General features: G+C 40.0%; 1 protein-coding gene across 1 annotated transcript in view; it reads left to right on the top strand.

Moving 5' to 3' along the window:
* Window positions 1-2,279: 2,279 nt before the first annotated feature.
* Window positions 2,280-15,593, top strand: part of eps8a (EGFR pathway substrate 8a, signaling adaptor) — a 109,177-nt gene continuing 95,863 nt past the window's right edge. The window contains exon 1 of the mRNA XM_084050344.1: window positions 2,280-2,483. The gene's annotated coding sequence lies outside the window, so the exon portion shown is untranslated. The remainder of the gene's footprint in view (window positions 2,484-15,593) is intronic.

Below are 15,593 nucleotides of genomic sequence, written 5' to 3'. Positions count from 1 at the left end.
ACACACACACACACACACACACACACACACACACACACACACACACCGCATACATCTGCACAGAGACGTGCCTATACCAAAATGCTGATATTCCCCTCCTTCCCTTAGTTTGTTACATTTCCTGCTCAATAAATGTAAAGTAATTGTTCAATTGTCATGAGGCTCAGCTGTTATTATTTTTCATTGTATATGTGTATGTGTCTCTGTCTGTGTGCAGTAGTTGGATTTAAGTGGAAGCAAAATGTATGGGAAATGATTCAAAGTAATCAAAGAGTGTCAACTTTAATGCATAGACACACAAACTATATTAACAACAATTAAATGCTCCCTTCTGATATTTGGCCTCAGTGTGGGAGTAGTACCACTTCTGTTTGACTTTCAGTAATTCATTCTGATACCATTATAATTCCCCAAGGGTGTGGTAACCTATACTCTATCACACAAGACAGAGGTGAATGAGAAGTAGGTTGGACACAATAGGGCAGATACATATGTATCATTTTATTAAGCCAGCGGTCAGATTTTAGTCTTTATTTGAGCCTTTAAGTAGTGCTGAGGTTAGATCAACTGTATAACCACAACCTATTGACAGTCATTAATTACTAGAAGGGAAAATTAAATAAAAGTGTGTTCCTCAGATGATTATAAGTAGTGGTTTGTTTTTGACTCTTTATTGTCCTAAAATACAGATTCATTTAAAAAAATGTATTCCTCGGCAACGAGCATGTACATATTACAACACCAACAAGTAAAAAAACAAGTTAGTAATTTCATATCACAGTCACATTCTAATGTAAAGCAACACGCCTGTCTGTGGTAGATAGGTACAGGCTGCCCTCTAGTGGCACAAAACTACAACATCAGTGATCAGTGAGAATAAAGGTTTACACTACTCTATAAATCTATAAATATAGATTGAGGCGTTGTGAGCTTGAAGATCGGCTGTTTTGAAAATGTTTGCCTCTTTCTTATATTATTTGACAATTTTGCCAATTAATGTTTGACCAGTTTTTATAGTTTGTTGATCATTTTTGATGCAGTGATGGTGTTTTTCTTTTCTCTCTTACTTTTTTGGGGGTAATAAAAAGGTCTTTAATGTCCTAAAAGTGTCACTTCACTGACATCTGGGGTAACAGAACATGGCATGGTGACCTTGTAGATCAACTATTTTCACTAGTTTAGGTCCTGGGGAGACATCACATTTCTCTTTCAGGTCTCGAGTTAAAAAGTGTAGGAAACAACTGGTCCATACACACTAACCATGCACAACTAACCGGTCAGCTAGAAGCAACCAAGTTGTGACACATTTTGTGTAATTATAGACAAATTGAACATAGTTTAAATGTAAAGTATAAAGTATGGTTGGTTACATTACCACAATTTCTAAAGTGCGGTCTTTGATAGCTTTGTTATTGTGAGATTGTCTGTACAATACTTGGAAGTTTTAAAGCAGTGATTCTCAAAATGTGCAGGGACCCCTCAGGGTTCCTAAGGGGGGCTTCCAAATGGACAATGAGACCCCCATGTGTTGTTTAAATATGCGATATTAACTAATTTTGCTGGGGAGCCCCTGGAATCTCCTGAAGGACCCCTGGGGAGGGGACCTATGAGGGGACCCCACTTTGAGAACCAACGCATTACAGCAGCAGGGGACTTCAACAGTGGGTCCGGGACCCCTAGGGGGTCCTCAGAGTTACTACAGGGGGGCCGACAAATCTTTGTGTAATAGGATTTTTTTTTTTTTACATTAACCACTTGAACCCTAGAATCCTTATTCTGAGGAGAACTTTAGCCAAAAATAGCAGATCTACAAGCTCACAGCTGCGAGGCGTTGTGAGCTTGTAGATCTGTCATTTTCGGCAAAGAGGTTTGGTGCAGAGGGAAAAAAGAACAGATTAAGTACAGAGTGAAAGTCAAGTTTTCTAAGTATTGACGGTTTAGGTGGTTAAATGTCTGAAAATACACATTAACATGAATCCAACAAATTAATAAAAAAGATAAGTCAACAAACAATCAAGTCTATGAATCTACCTATGAAATCTATGAAAAGGTTAATCTGCAACACTATGTTATACAATAATATGTAGTAGGGGTCCCTGCTTCATCTCTCTCAGGCTCAGCTAGGGGGTAATTAGAGCATGCAGTTGCAATAGGCAGCCTGGTCCAGCAGAGGGCGTCCCGGTGCAGTGTGAGGACTAGAAGGGGGCGGGGCGCTGGGTAGGTGGATACAGTGTTTCATTTCACTTACAATAAAGTGTCTCCAGTCACAGTGTGCGAGGAGGCGCGTCTCTCTCAGCAGACAGGCTGCAACTTTTTATTTTTATATATTTTTGGGGGATTCTGTTAAAGTGCTTCGTTTCTCTGCGACAGAACAAACGGTGTACCTGGCTGGCTGTGTGTGAGGACATAAATAAGAGACAATGTGTGCCATGCTCTACTAGAGGTGTGTGTCTGTTTTAAATGAAGCCGACAATTGCAGCCAGGTAAGAAAGACTTAATAATTACAAGATGTTTCCATCAACACACAGCTTATAATAACGTTAGATATTGTTGTCGTGCAACACACGTCTCGTCTCTTCTGTTCTGTTCTGTTCTGTCTGTCGATCATTAATGTTTCCTCAATATAACAGGTGAGGAGATGCATGGGGCTTGATGTAGTAGTAGCTCTGGTCCATAGCGTCAGAAGGAGTTCTCCTCAACGATATGTTACTTTTCAGCCGTTGCCCGCTATGCCCGCACACCCCAGTAGCGCAGCCTCTTGTCTCTAGGGAAAACAAAACATACATTTTCGCTACTCACCAAAACAAAGACGGGTTTAAGATGTTGAAAGCCTACTTTCCCTAGTGGGAACACTCGGAGCCCCCCACCTCACGTCTAAAACACACGTTTTTACCAGAAAAGAAAATATTCGGATAATTTAGTTATTCCACTGCGCCCCCTACAGATCTTATCAATAGAAAAATTCCATTGACCAGATCTGTAGGGGGCGCAGTGGAGTAACTAAAACATGTTTCCATCCGGTGGAATATTTTCTTTTCTGGTCAACAAGTGTATTTTAGACGTGAGGTGGGGGGCATTGAGTGTCCCCACTAAGGAAAGTAGGCTTTCATTATCTTAAAACCGTCTTTGTTTTGGTGAGTAGCGAAAGTGTATGCTTTATTTTTTACTACAGACGCATCCTGCGCTAACTCCTTCCAACGCTATGGACCAGAGGTAGTACTGTAGTAACCTGCGGTTGGAAAATACATGTTTTACTATTCATTTGAATGGCTTATGAGACAATTCATTGTGTGGTTTTTGAGCACATGCTTAACGTGCAACAATAGGCTAATATACGTTAAGGCTAGAATAGTTCATGATGCAACTTGATCTAATAGACTGTGAAGAAAGGAGAGGTCACGTAAAGAAGCGCCACACCTGCGCGCTTTGGGGAGCCGAAATAACGTTATATGGCCGTGGTATGGCATTTAAATACAACATGTTTGTTCAAGTCTTCACTTCTCGTAGGCTTCAGTTTGATAATGGACCATTGTTTTTATTTGTATTTTATAATAATAATAATAATAATAATAATAATAATAATAATAATAATAATAATTATTATTATTATTATTATTATTATTTTGTCCCCAACTTAAATCGAGCCCTCATATCGCATGGCAGTCGCCGAAAGGTAGCAAAAAAACAGATAATGGAATAGCACCGTCAACAAACCAGTCTGTAGATACAATAGGCATCCAGCTTATGCTATAATATGAAGGTGCATGGATGGATCTATAGACTATATGGTCCCTTTGTCTGTCTGGGGGTTTGCCCTATGGGTTAGCCTTGCTTTATGAATGGATGCTCTCTGTCTGGTCGCTTGTCAGTGATGGAGGGAGGGGAGTCTCTGTTGTGACTGGGGGTCAATGGAAGGATCGTCTATGTCTGTCTGAATCTTGATTTCAGTATTTCTTTCAGTGGTGTAAAGTAACTACGTACATTTACTCAAGTACTGTACTTGAGTACAATTTTACAAGGTATTTGTACTTTATTTGAGTATTTCCAATTTTCAATACTTTAACTTCTACTCCACTACATCTCAGATCCAAATATTGTACTTTTACTCCACTACATTTATTGGAAAACTATTGGTTCAAGCTCACAACGCATTACGATGCCACGCGCTGTGAGCTTGTAGATCTGCTATTAAGAAATGTGGAAAAAAATTGGGAATATTTTTTAACAACACAAATCCTGTAATGGGGGGTCCCTGGCACAAAATATTTTCTGATGGGGGTCTGGTGGCCAAAAAAGCCTACAGATTATTTTGGGGGTCCTCCCTTGCAATGAACCCCCCCCCCCCCATCTCATTCTTTGAACATGATCCATTGTGGTCTGAACGCACTGCACTCACCTGACATAGTTATTGTGAGGATGGCAAGGTATATTATATCGTCTCTGTCGGGTGGAAACTTAACATTACAGTTACTTTTCAGCATTCAAAAGTAACTGTATTCAGTAGGGCGTTAATTTACGGAAAAACACAAAAAGTTAGAATAAGTAAATGGACCCTTATGGGTCTGTAACTCTGAGATGGATTCTTTTTAGTATTTGTTTATCAATCTACACCGTCTTATCCTCAGTGTTCATTTAGCTTAACCTGTTGTTTAGACAGCTGTCATGTTTATTGTTTGCCTGGTATCCTTTACTATCCTATAGTTTCAATGTGCTGCAGATTGTTATTTAGATGGCATATTGTTTAGACCAGTGGTTTTCAACCTTTTTCATGTCAAGGACCCCCAAAATTCTATGCATTTGGCTGCGGGACCCCCCACATCTCAAAAATATTTTGTGCCAGGGATTTTTTCAAAAATAGCAGATCTACAAGCTCATATCGTGGCACTCGGTGCCGCGCTATGGGCTTGTAGATCTGCTATTTTTGAATAGCAGATCTAACAGTGGTTAAAATGATTGCAACGCTATATTAACTCATTTTGCTGGGGACCCCCTGGTACCCGCTCAAGGACCACTGGTGGTCCCCGGACCACTGGTTGAGAACCACTGGTTTAGACTGATGCTTGGTTAATTGTTTACCTGGTATCTTATAGTTTCTTGAGGCACTACACTGTCTCTCTGCATTCTATGTTTGTGATTATTCACCTTGCTTATTGTAAGTCACCCTGGATAAGAGCGTCCGCTAAGTGCCTACATTGTAGATTGTATTGATATAGTGTACAAAGGGACCCCCTCCCCCCCCAAATCAGGTGGTCCTCAGACCCGACCTTGTGAACCAGTGAAGTGTATAGGCTCATATAATTCTGTGTTTTCAACTCTCATCTTGATTGTCTTTCTTGAGGCGGCGGTGTGACTACACCACATTAATCATTTAGTGGGAGAAAAGAAACACGAGAAATGGACTGTGACCGACTGACATGCGAAGGTGAGAGAACGGTTAACAGTTTTTAAATAGGCGAGCTAGCTCATTAAGTTCACGTCCCCTGCGAGATCAGCCCCGGTAATTGGTGTTATGAGCTGGTGCAGGTCTCTTGATAACGAGGAGAACACGCAGAGGGTGCCGTGTTATGTAAGACGTTTAAAAAATATCTTTCTCTCTCTCTGCGTAATCTTTTGGGTATTATTGACCTCTTATTTGGATGAGGTTGCTTGCTTGGATAGTAGGAGCTGGAAAGACCTGACATGGCTTGTTGTCGAGGTGAAGGGTCCATCTGCCTCCCTCCTGCTGGACAAAAACAACACTTGTTTTGTGGACCTTTGATCCGTACATGGTGTAATCGTTTTTTTTTCCTCCCAAGGCTTTTGTCCCTTCTTTTTTTTTTAAAGCAGGGACTGTTGTTGAAAGTCTGCCACGTTTTCCCTCCGTTTATCTTTGGATAGCAATCTGCCCCAGCATGTACACAGCTGTGGCTGCAATGTGTTTATTTATCTGCTGGGACCGTCCCTCTTCTTGAGAAAAATCCCTCTGGCCAGCGGCCCTGAGATGAGCACGGGTATTTTTGGATGTTCCCAGCCCTTCTCAATTACATGTACTGTTGTTTTCACTCATTCTCTGTGACTGTGTTTCATTTAACACTTTGAGTGAACGGACATGCAGGATTGTGCCCTACTGTCTGGAATTTAGCTCTGGTGATTATTGTATTCCTTAAAGGTATAGTTTAGTAACTTTGCCCTGTGTTTCCATAACAAAGCAATACATACATGTTTTACCCATCATTCCCCTATTTTATACCAGCATTCATCAGTGTGGAGGTGTTTACCTGCAGAAACACACTGCCCCTTTGCTATATTTTGGTGTTTTTCACTGTTTGTTTTGGCCCAAAAACATCCCCATCTACCAAAACAAACAGTGAAAACAAAATGCAGTGAGAAAGGCAGTGTGTTTCTGCAAGCAAACACCACCACACTACTCCTGTGGCTGATAACGTCTGGTACAGAGGGAAATGATGGGTACAAAACATTTATTTATTACTTACTGAATTAACCCCACGGTGTCAATAAAGGTCTATCTATCTGATCACATGAACTCTAGTAGCATCCCTATTCTGGGGCAAACTTTCAGTGAAAATAGCACATCTACAAGCTCACAACACGTTTGTGTTGTGAGCTTGTAGCAGTGGCGTCAGTTCAGCAAAAGCTAAGGTATGGCAGCATGCACGATACCTCATGCACGCCGCATGAGGTTACCCCGTGCGCGCAAAATTTTTGTGCGGTTCTGGGCGGGTTGGGTTCGTTTTTTTCCAGTTTCTGGTTACTTTATTTCGGTTTTAGGGTTAGGATTCGGGTTAGGTTAGGGTTATGTTATTTACTTCTTATTTTTGCCTGATTTTCCCGATTTATTATCAAAAAAGTACTTCTTTTTTTTTTCTTCCCTGGAGCCAGGGTATGGCAGCTGCAATAGCCTGCCATACCCAATTGACGCCCCTGGCTTGTAGATCGGCTATTTTCAGAGAAGAGATTTGGTGTAGACTCTACACTGTAGAGGGGGGAAAAAGGAGTGGAACAAGTATTTTTTTTTTTAAAAACAATATATTTATTTGGCATTTTCAGGTATATAACACAGCAATATGGCAATTGTAGTAAATGTCTATAATAAAACAACAAACAAAAACAGAGCAAAAAGACAACACATAGCAATCATACATATACATAGCATCTGGCATCCAAAAACAAAAATTAAACAAAACGTTACAAGACATAAAAACAAAACAAAAAAACAACAACAACCAACAAACAAACAAAAATAATAAGATATGGTCATGAATTTTCCTCCCACAATACGAAGTAGCAGAACTATTTATTTACACAGGTCCTAAAGGGTTACCTTCCATAAACTGCATGAACTGTCCCCAAATTTGAGTGGAACAAGTATTGATCCCTAGGGGCCTCCGGTCAACTAATAGGTTTTAAGTAACATATTGGTTCTTAAAGGTAGGGTAAGTGATATATTTTTTATTTTTTTATTCTTTAGTTAAAAAGGTTAAAGTACTATATTCTGATGGTAATCATTGCTACAGAGCGCGTGTTCGGTCACAGTGGTCTCTCCAGCTCTATAGTAAACAGAATATAGTACATTTTCAAGTAGGTGACAAAATTTAAGCCAGAGAGCACTGAAAATGCATTTTCTGTTTATAAAGAGCTGAAGAGACATGGGAGACTCCTTTTACTGAACAAACACTCTATAACAATGAGTACTATCACAATATAGAGCTATTTAACACTTATTTTAACCAAAGTAAATCACTTACCCTACCTTTAACTTCATGGTTAACACAAGATTCAGATCCTGGTGTGAAAGAGTATTGCTGGCTTAGTGCAGTGGTAGATACAGTACTACATATTGTTTGCTTTTTACTGTCTAAAATGTACGTTTGATTTTATGTCTATCTGATATTATGACCTTGATGATGACCTTGCCTAGGTGCTCTAGTCTAGCAGACAGCTGCAGCAGCATGAAACCCACACGTTTACTTTAAGCTAATTGTCTGTTGCGCAAAAATGTTTGTCTCTTCTGTCACTTTGCATAAACTATAATTTATTGAAAGGAGTCGTTTTGTTGTTATCGCATAGTGCATTGGTTCTGAAAGTGGGGTCCGGGGACCCCCAGGAGTCCTTGAGAGAGTTCCAGGGGGTCCCCAGCTAAATGATGGATAAATAGGAACCAACTGGACCCTTATGGTTCTGTAACTCTGAGAGTGTACATTTGCACACTCTCAGAGTTAACTTAACATTGATTTTAAGATATAAATTGGGGTCCCAGTCCAGAGATAGAAATGCCATTAAATGGGGGTCCGTAGCCCAATGCATGTCAAACTGTGGGTCCTAAAATGGCTGAGAATCACTGCTAGAGCCGTAAAAATCTTTTCTTATGGGGGTCCCTGGCATATCTTCTCAAATGGGGGTCCGCGGGCTAATAAGTGTCAATTTGGGGGTCCTTGACATGAAAAAGTTTGAGAACCACTGGCATAGTGTGTACATTGGCTGGCTGTTCGGGTCACAGTTGGGTTTTGACCCCATGGTGCTGCTGGTTGGCCCGGGTTCAAACAGAGCTGCCCTGGCTTGGTGGTGTTGTGTGACCTTTTTGAGGAATCAATTAAACATGGGGCACAATTAACTGCACAGCACAGAGGAGCCGGAGTATTAGAGGTGGGAATAGCGGAGCTTATAGCTGGAGTTTACACAGCGAACAGATGGTGCCACCGAGAGATGATGTGTGCAAAGCAGGGACCGTCGTCGCTCAACACTTCCAGGCAGGCTTTGTGGAAGAGTTTCTCTGACTTAAGCGAGGCTGAGAACAGTGCTTGATGAGTGCATGGAGCCAAACTACCTGGTGGCCTAAATAAACAGCCCTGTATGATATTAGGAAAACATGCAATGTGTGATAACATTGTTGAATATTGCAGTGACGACATGACTCGTGATAAGTTAACAAACACTGAAGTAGTGTATGTTTTAGGCTTTCTGCCTTAGGTTTGCTGCTGATGAACCCAGACAATGACTAGCCTACTGTAATGTATGCACACATTCCCATTCCAACAACATGGTTTTACTGAAGGCATTGCACCTGGCTACAGCTGCTGTTGACAATGAATGTATACAAACAACTTAGCAATACAGTTTATCACTGCTCCGCTTAAAACATTTTCTTCTAATCTAAACAAAAACATCCTTTATACATACTAGACCATACCCGTGGGGGGATATGCGCACATGATCTGGCAACCCGGGAGCCAGCGAACACAAAAAACGTTAATAAACGGCTGACATTTGGGGAAAGCGAAAAACGGGCTTCGCTGTTCCGTGCACATGGTAATGGTCAATGGCTGTGTGCAAATGCAGATCAATTGCTCCAGCCACGGAGGAGAACCGGGCAGAAGAGATTTTGGCCTCACCGTCACCCACACAGAGCTTTGTCAAATTATAGGAGGATTATACATATTATGACTTATGCAATTACTGTATGCTATGGGGCTAACGATATGTAAAAGTCTTTTGTGATATGTACAGTATATCGTACATGTTGATATTGTGATGACGATAAATTCCTGACACCGCCTGTATAATGTAAGTCTGGCACTTCTGAAAAAAACCCACCAACTACCAAAGCTGTGGTCTGATTTCTAGTCACACAATACGCTAATGAGTCCAATCAGGAATGAAACGTGTTCGTTTTCAAGTATTAATTGCACATGATCAAGGCTCATCCACGGAGACCTTCAGGCCTTGCAGTACTGAGTAATTGCACTTTCTAATCATCCGTGGTGTAAAGTAACTGATTAGGTACTTTTACTTTACTGGAGTATTTCCAATTGTCTATACTTTTACTTCTACTCCACTACATCTCAGAGGCAAATATTGTACTTTTACTTTACTACAATTATTTTAAAACTTGAGTTACTTTGCAAATATAAATGATTACATTATAAAACACACATTAATCACATAAGCCATATTTTATACCTAGGCTATTTTCAAACATTTTAGTACTTTTACTTTTGGTACCTTAAGTACATTTTGATACCAATACGTTTGTACTTTTACTCAAGTAAATGTTTAATTCCGGACTTTTACTTGTAGCAGAGTACTTCTACATTGCAGTATTGATACTTTTACCTAAGTAAAACATTTGAGTACTTTTTCCACCACTGCTAATCATACCTGCACTGGTGTGACAGAGCCATGTGCTGCAGGCAGCAGGGAGCCTACAGTACGTAGGCCCCTTGATCTCATAGGTTAGGCTACCCCGTCTCCGGAATCATGGGATTGTAACTGGAGCCTTAAGAAGATCAGTGGAGTCGCATTACTCCGCCGCCAACGACACGGTGTACAGACACCACAAAGGGTTAACGACGACGTGCACAGTGACACATGTAGGTAGGCTACAGCATTTCATTCTCAAAGTCGGGTCCGGGGACTCCCAAGGAAGGGGCTCCGGGGGGTCCCCAGCAAAATGTTGTTTTATATTTATATCACAATCATCTTAACCACCTTATCTTTTTATATGTTGGCTATTCAAAAATAGCCGATCTGCAAGCTCACAGCGAGCTGTTTTTTAACATAACTCTTCTCTTCTAGGGGTCCCTGGCACAAAACCTTTTCAGATGGGGGTCCGTGGCCAAATACATATCAGTTTTGGGGGTCCTACAGTAGTACATCCTGCCCACAATTTGTGTGCAGAATGCACATCCACTAACCTAGTAACCCAGAGTATACAAATGTAACCAAATGGACCGCTAACGGGTTACATCATCTGATTCTTAGATCACAGATGTCTAGAATGTGATTTAGATCAGTGGTTCTCAAACCTTTTCATGTCAAGGACCCCCAAAATGATATGTATTTGGCCTCGGACCCCCTTCTAAAAATATTTTGTTCCAAGGACCCCAGAAGCAAAGATTTGAGTTACAAATGTTCGCTTTAAAAAATTATATATATTGAAAGGTTCGCACACATTTTAACGACTTTTCAAAAATAGCAGATCTACAAGCTCATAGCGCGGCACTCGGTGCCGCGCTATGAGCTTCTATATCTGCTATTTTTGAATAGCCAAATTATAAAAGGTTAAAGTGGTTAAAATGATTGTGTTGCTACAGTATATTAACACATTTTGCTGGGGACCCTCTGGAACGCCCCCACGGACCCCTGGGGGTCCCCGGACCCCACTGCTACTGGTTGCTACCTGATAATCTTGGTTTCTATGAGACCCTACATGGTGCTCTCTGCACTCTATTCATGTGATTATTTACCTTGTTTATTGACTAGAGATCAATAAACACTTGTAAGTCACTCTGGATAAGAGCATCTGCTAAATGCTCAATCGTAAATGGAAATGTATTGCCTACACTCTCAGTGTAGATCGGCTATTTTCAAATAGCCTAGGTATAAAATAGAGCTAAAGTGGTTAATGTATGTTCCATAATATCATAATTTATACCTGAAAAGCAACTACCGGTAGTAACTAAAAGTTTTCAAATAATTGTAGTGGAGTAAAAGTACAATATTTGCCTCTGAGATGTAGTGGAGTAGAAGTAAAAGTATAGACAATTGGAAATACTCAAGTAAAGTACAAATACCTCAAAATGTTACTTAAGTACAGTACTTAAGTAAATGTACTTAGTTACTTTACACCACTGACTAGCATGTTATTGTCTGTTATTGTCTGGTGTCCTGTGTGATGTAAGAAGGAGTGTGACTGTAGATATGGTGGCCGTGTTGTGTTGTGTTCCGTTCTCTTTCAGTCTTAAGACCTGTGTGCAGTCCTGCTGTTTCACTGGTCACATGCTGCTGCTGCAGGTCAATAGGTCAAAAGGCTTAGCGTCATTCTAATACGCTTGACTCCTGGAAACGAAACTCTCAATCCCGGACGTGTTGAAAGGGAAAAAAAACCCCAAGAACTTCACAAGACAATAATGTGTGTATGGGATGAATTTCTTGTTTTGCTTTCTTTTGCCTGATATGTTATCATGTCAGTGTGTGTGCTTTTTGTCAGTGTGTGTTTGGAGCAGTACTAGTTTTATCTTGTGCAGTTCTGTTGGCGAAAACTAGGAAGTTGATGTCTGTCCTTATCTTTCCAGCTCTGAGGAGGGCCTGTGTGTTTTGCAGGGCATGGCCCGGTAGGGTCCTGATTACTGAATAAAGAAGTTGACAGGGAGGATCTCGCATTGAATCAATCTGGGAACTCACTCGGTAAATAAAAAGATGAATCTGTCTTGAGAGATTATTAGTATTGAATATACTGGACTAGGGGTGCGACAATTAATCAAATCAATGAAATCAATTTAATCAATTATCAAAAAAATATTGATAAGTTAATAAAATAATTGATTAATAACGTATCCCTATTTTGGGCATGTCATTATAGACATAAAGTCAAAATATATATTTTTTTAAATAACCGAACAGTTCATTGGACTCCTCGTGCAAAGTTTGATTCTCAGTGTGAAAGCAGTTGATTTAATGATGTCTCTGATTAAATGCCTAAATGTGACTCCCCATGGGTAGAACATAGCCGCCTAGTTATAACTTATTATCCTTAGCTACATTTAACTGAACCTTAGAAATTAATCAACACGAGTTGCATTCTTCCGTTGCATTTCTGTGTTGAAATAGTTAATGACCGTGGCAACTTGTATGCAGAAACCCATGTGAGCTAATGTTGTTAGAATCTGAAGAAGTGGTCCGAAATTGAGTTAGAATAGAGAGTTAGAGTTTGAGATGTTGGTTTTTCTTTCACCTCATCTGACTCTTGTGTGTTTGTAGCTCTGAGTAGTTAGAGAGGTGGTGTTTCTTAAGGTTTTGTCTGTCATGATCTTGTCAGATGGATTTAGAAGTCTTGTTGGTTCACTTGATAACAAGCATTTGCTGTTTGATCCAATACATGATTTGTTTGAATATTCGTTATTAATTGTATTGTAGAATAATCGACTTTGATTTTGGTCAGTCATGCCCATCCCTATACCTCTACCCCAATTAGTCATTCACAACTGATTGTTATTTCTGTGCAGATGGCTTTGTACTAACACACAGGGTAAGTTGTGGGCTGTCCCACTCCATGCACTATAACTTCATCTTTCACCACTGTCGTCCTTACAGTTGTGATGTGGACTCTGCTATTCCCTTGAGTTGCAACATTCTTTTAAATTACACATATCTTTATAGTTCTAGCACTGGGTGTGGACGGACCATTAGGCTTAATTTATACTTCATTTCACAACACAATGGGCCTGAGCCATGGCTCTTCTGGACGTTTTATCTTTTATTCTTTTTTGCATTTCTGCTATATTTTTGGTAGAACCGTGAACAGAGAGGCAGGAAAGGTGGGAGTGACATGCAGTAAAGTGGCTTGGGTCGGACCGCGTTAGGGTTAGGCTGCAAGAAGGACTATAGCCTGATTTACTGTATGCAGTGCTGCCTGTGCCCTCACCAGGTGAGCCACCTGCACGCCCCAACGTTAATATCGTTTAAAGGCAGTGCTGCTGTTACAGTCAGCACAAGTAAAAATAGAGAGGGGGGAAAAAAATCACTGACCTCACCATCTTCAGCTTTTATTAAAGACAGCGGGCAGACTGTTCACCTTGTCTTTTTGTATTTTTGTCTGTTGTTGGCTTGAATCAGTTCTCGTTGCAAGTGACACTATATCGTACTAAAAAGTTGGTATGAATTAGAATTTAGTCACTTATGTTTCCATCTGCTAAACTATTTTTTATTTCCCTTCAACACTGTACCGAGAAATGCAGCACATATTCACCATCTATCTGGAATGTGAAAACGATTAGTTGTCATACAAATAATTGCGATTAACGATTTGATTGTGTTTGAACATCGGGAACAAAATGGCATTTCCGTTTGGCTTTCAGGCTTGGTAAACAAACATTGCACAGGGCAGATATGACAAATAACTTAAATATACAAAGAAATGACTAACATCTTTAATAACTATACTTTCAAAATAAAATTAAAAGTAGCAGAAATAGTCGATCTAAAAGCTCACAACGTGTCTGCGTTGTGAGCTTCTAAATCTGCTATTTTTTGAAAATGCGATTATCTCAAACAGTTAGGGTAGGTGATTATGTAATAATTGTGACGGTCTTAACTGGCAACGTTGAGTAGGAGAATGAGCCTTATGAATCATGTGACATTGCAGGGCGTTGTGTGACTGTCCCTATTCTGTATTCTCCTCAACCGTGACGATCAAAGCTTAAACGATGGCTCTAATGAAGAAACTGTTACTGTACCCCGGCCACTGCAGCAAGGTTCAAGGTTGTACTTTATTGTTACGTCTTGTGTACAGGTACATAAGAGTAAAACTTATTTTGGTTTGGCTTCCTTCAGACAATGCAGCAGCATAGGTAATAACGATAGAATAATGATAGAAAACGTAAAAAGAGCAAAAAGAGAACAAAAAGAGCATCATCAAATTGAATGTACATGTGCATAAAAATAAAGAAAAAACTTGCTATGTTGTATACACCACCAGCATTTCTTTCTTCAGTAGCTGCCACCTAACTTTGTGTAAACAACTTCACAGTATATTCTATATACAGCAGATTTGGTACAGCAGTGGGTGCAGTTCGGGCATAATGTGCAAGAAAAGGATGGATGGTTGGGCGGGGCGGGGGGGGGAAGCTTAGCTTTTCCCTTTGCCCTGGTTCGTTCTGGTTCTTGTCAGATCATTCATGTACCTGATTGTATGTGGAAGTTTTTTTTGCAGTCTATTGCTAGTAGCTTTGAGACTGTAGGCGTTTTCCATGCGGCAACATCTCAAACAGTCTGTAGTTGGGATGGTTTCGATCTTTGATGATTCCTTGTGCTTTGCTGACACAGCGTCCGTCGTACAGGGCTTGGATGGTTGGGGGGGAGGGAGAGATCCCATCCGCTGATGAGTTCGGCTGTCCTCAGATCAGCCGAGATCTGAGATCAAGGAGGAGAAGGGTTGAGAGTTGAGGGATTAGAGATTAAAGGTTTGTCAGATTATTTGACCCAGGTGAAATGAGGCTGTGGTGTCATTAAAGGACATTGTCTAAATTGTCTAGTGAGAAGAGACGGTTAAATGTTGAACCTTAGCAAAACCCAGAATATCGTATCGAATATAGTAAAAGTAAAGGTACAAAAGTATTGGTATCAAAATGTACTTAAAGTACCAAAGTAAAAGTACTAAAATGTTTGAAAATAGCAGATCTACAAGCTCACATCGCGATGCGTTTTGAGCTTGTAGATCGGCTATTTTCAAATAGCCAAGGTATAAAATAGGGCTAAAGTTGTAAATGTATGTTTTATAATATAATAATTTATATCTGCAAAGTAACTAAAGAAAACTAAAGTTTTCAAATAATTGTAGTGGAGTAAAAATGCAATATTTGCCTCTGAGATGTAGTGGAGTAGAAGTAAAAATATAGACAATTGGAAATACTCCAGTAAAGAAAAAAAAACTCAAAATTGTACTTAAGTACAGTACTTCAGTGAATGTACTTAGTTACTTTACACCATTGAGTAACAGGGATATTTATTCAAATGTCATAGAAACTGGAATGTAACAAAATGAATGCAATTCATCTGCTTTGAGAAAGTTTCCAGCACAGAAACAAACAGTTGCAAAG

This window comes from Gymnoscopelus microlampas (genome assembly GCF_963454915.1).
Source record: "Gymnoscopelus microlampas genome assembly, chromosome: 23".
NCBI lineage: Eukaryota > Metazoa > Chordata > Actinopteri > Myctophiformes > Myctophidae > Gymnoscopelus > Gymnoscopelus microlampas.
This window is presented reverse-complemented; position numbering and strand designations above follow the sequence as displayed.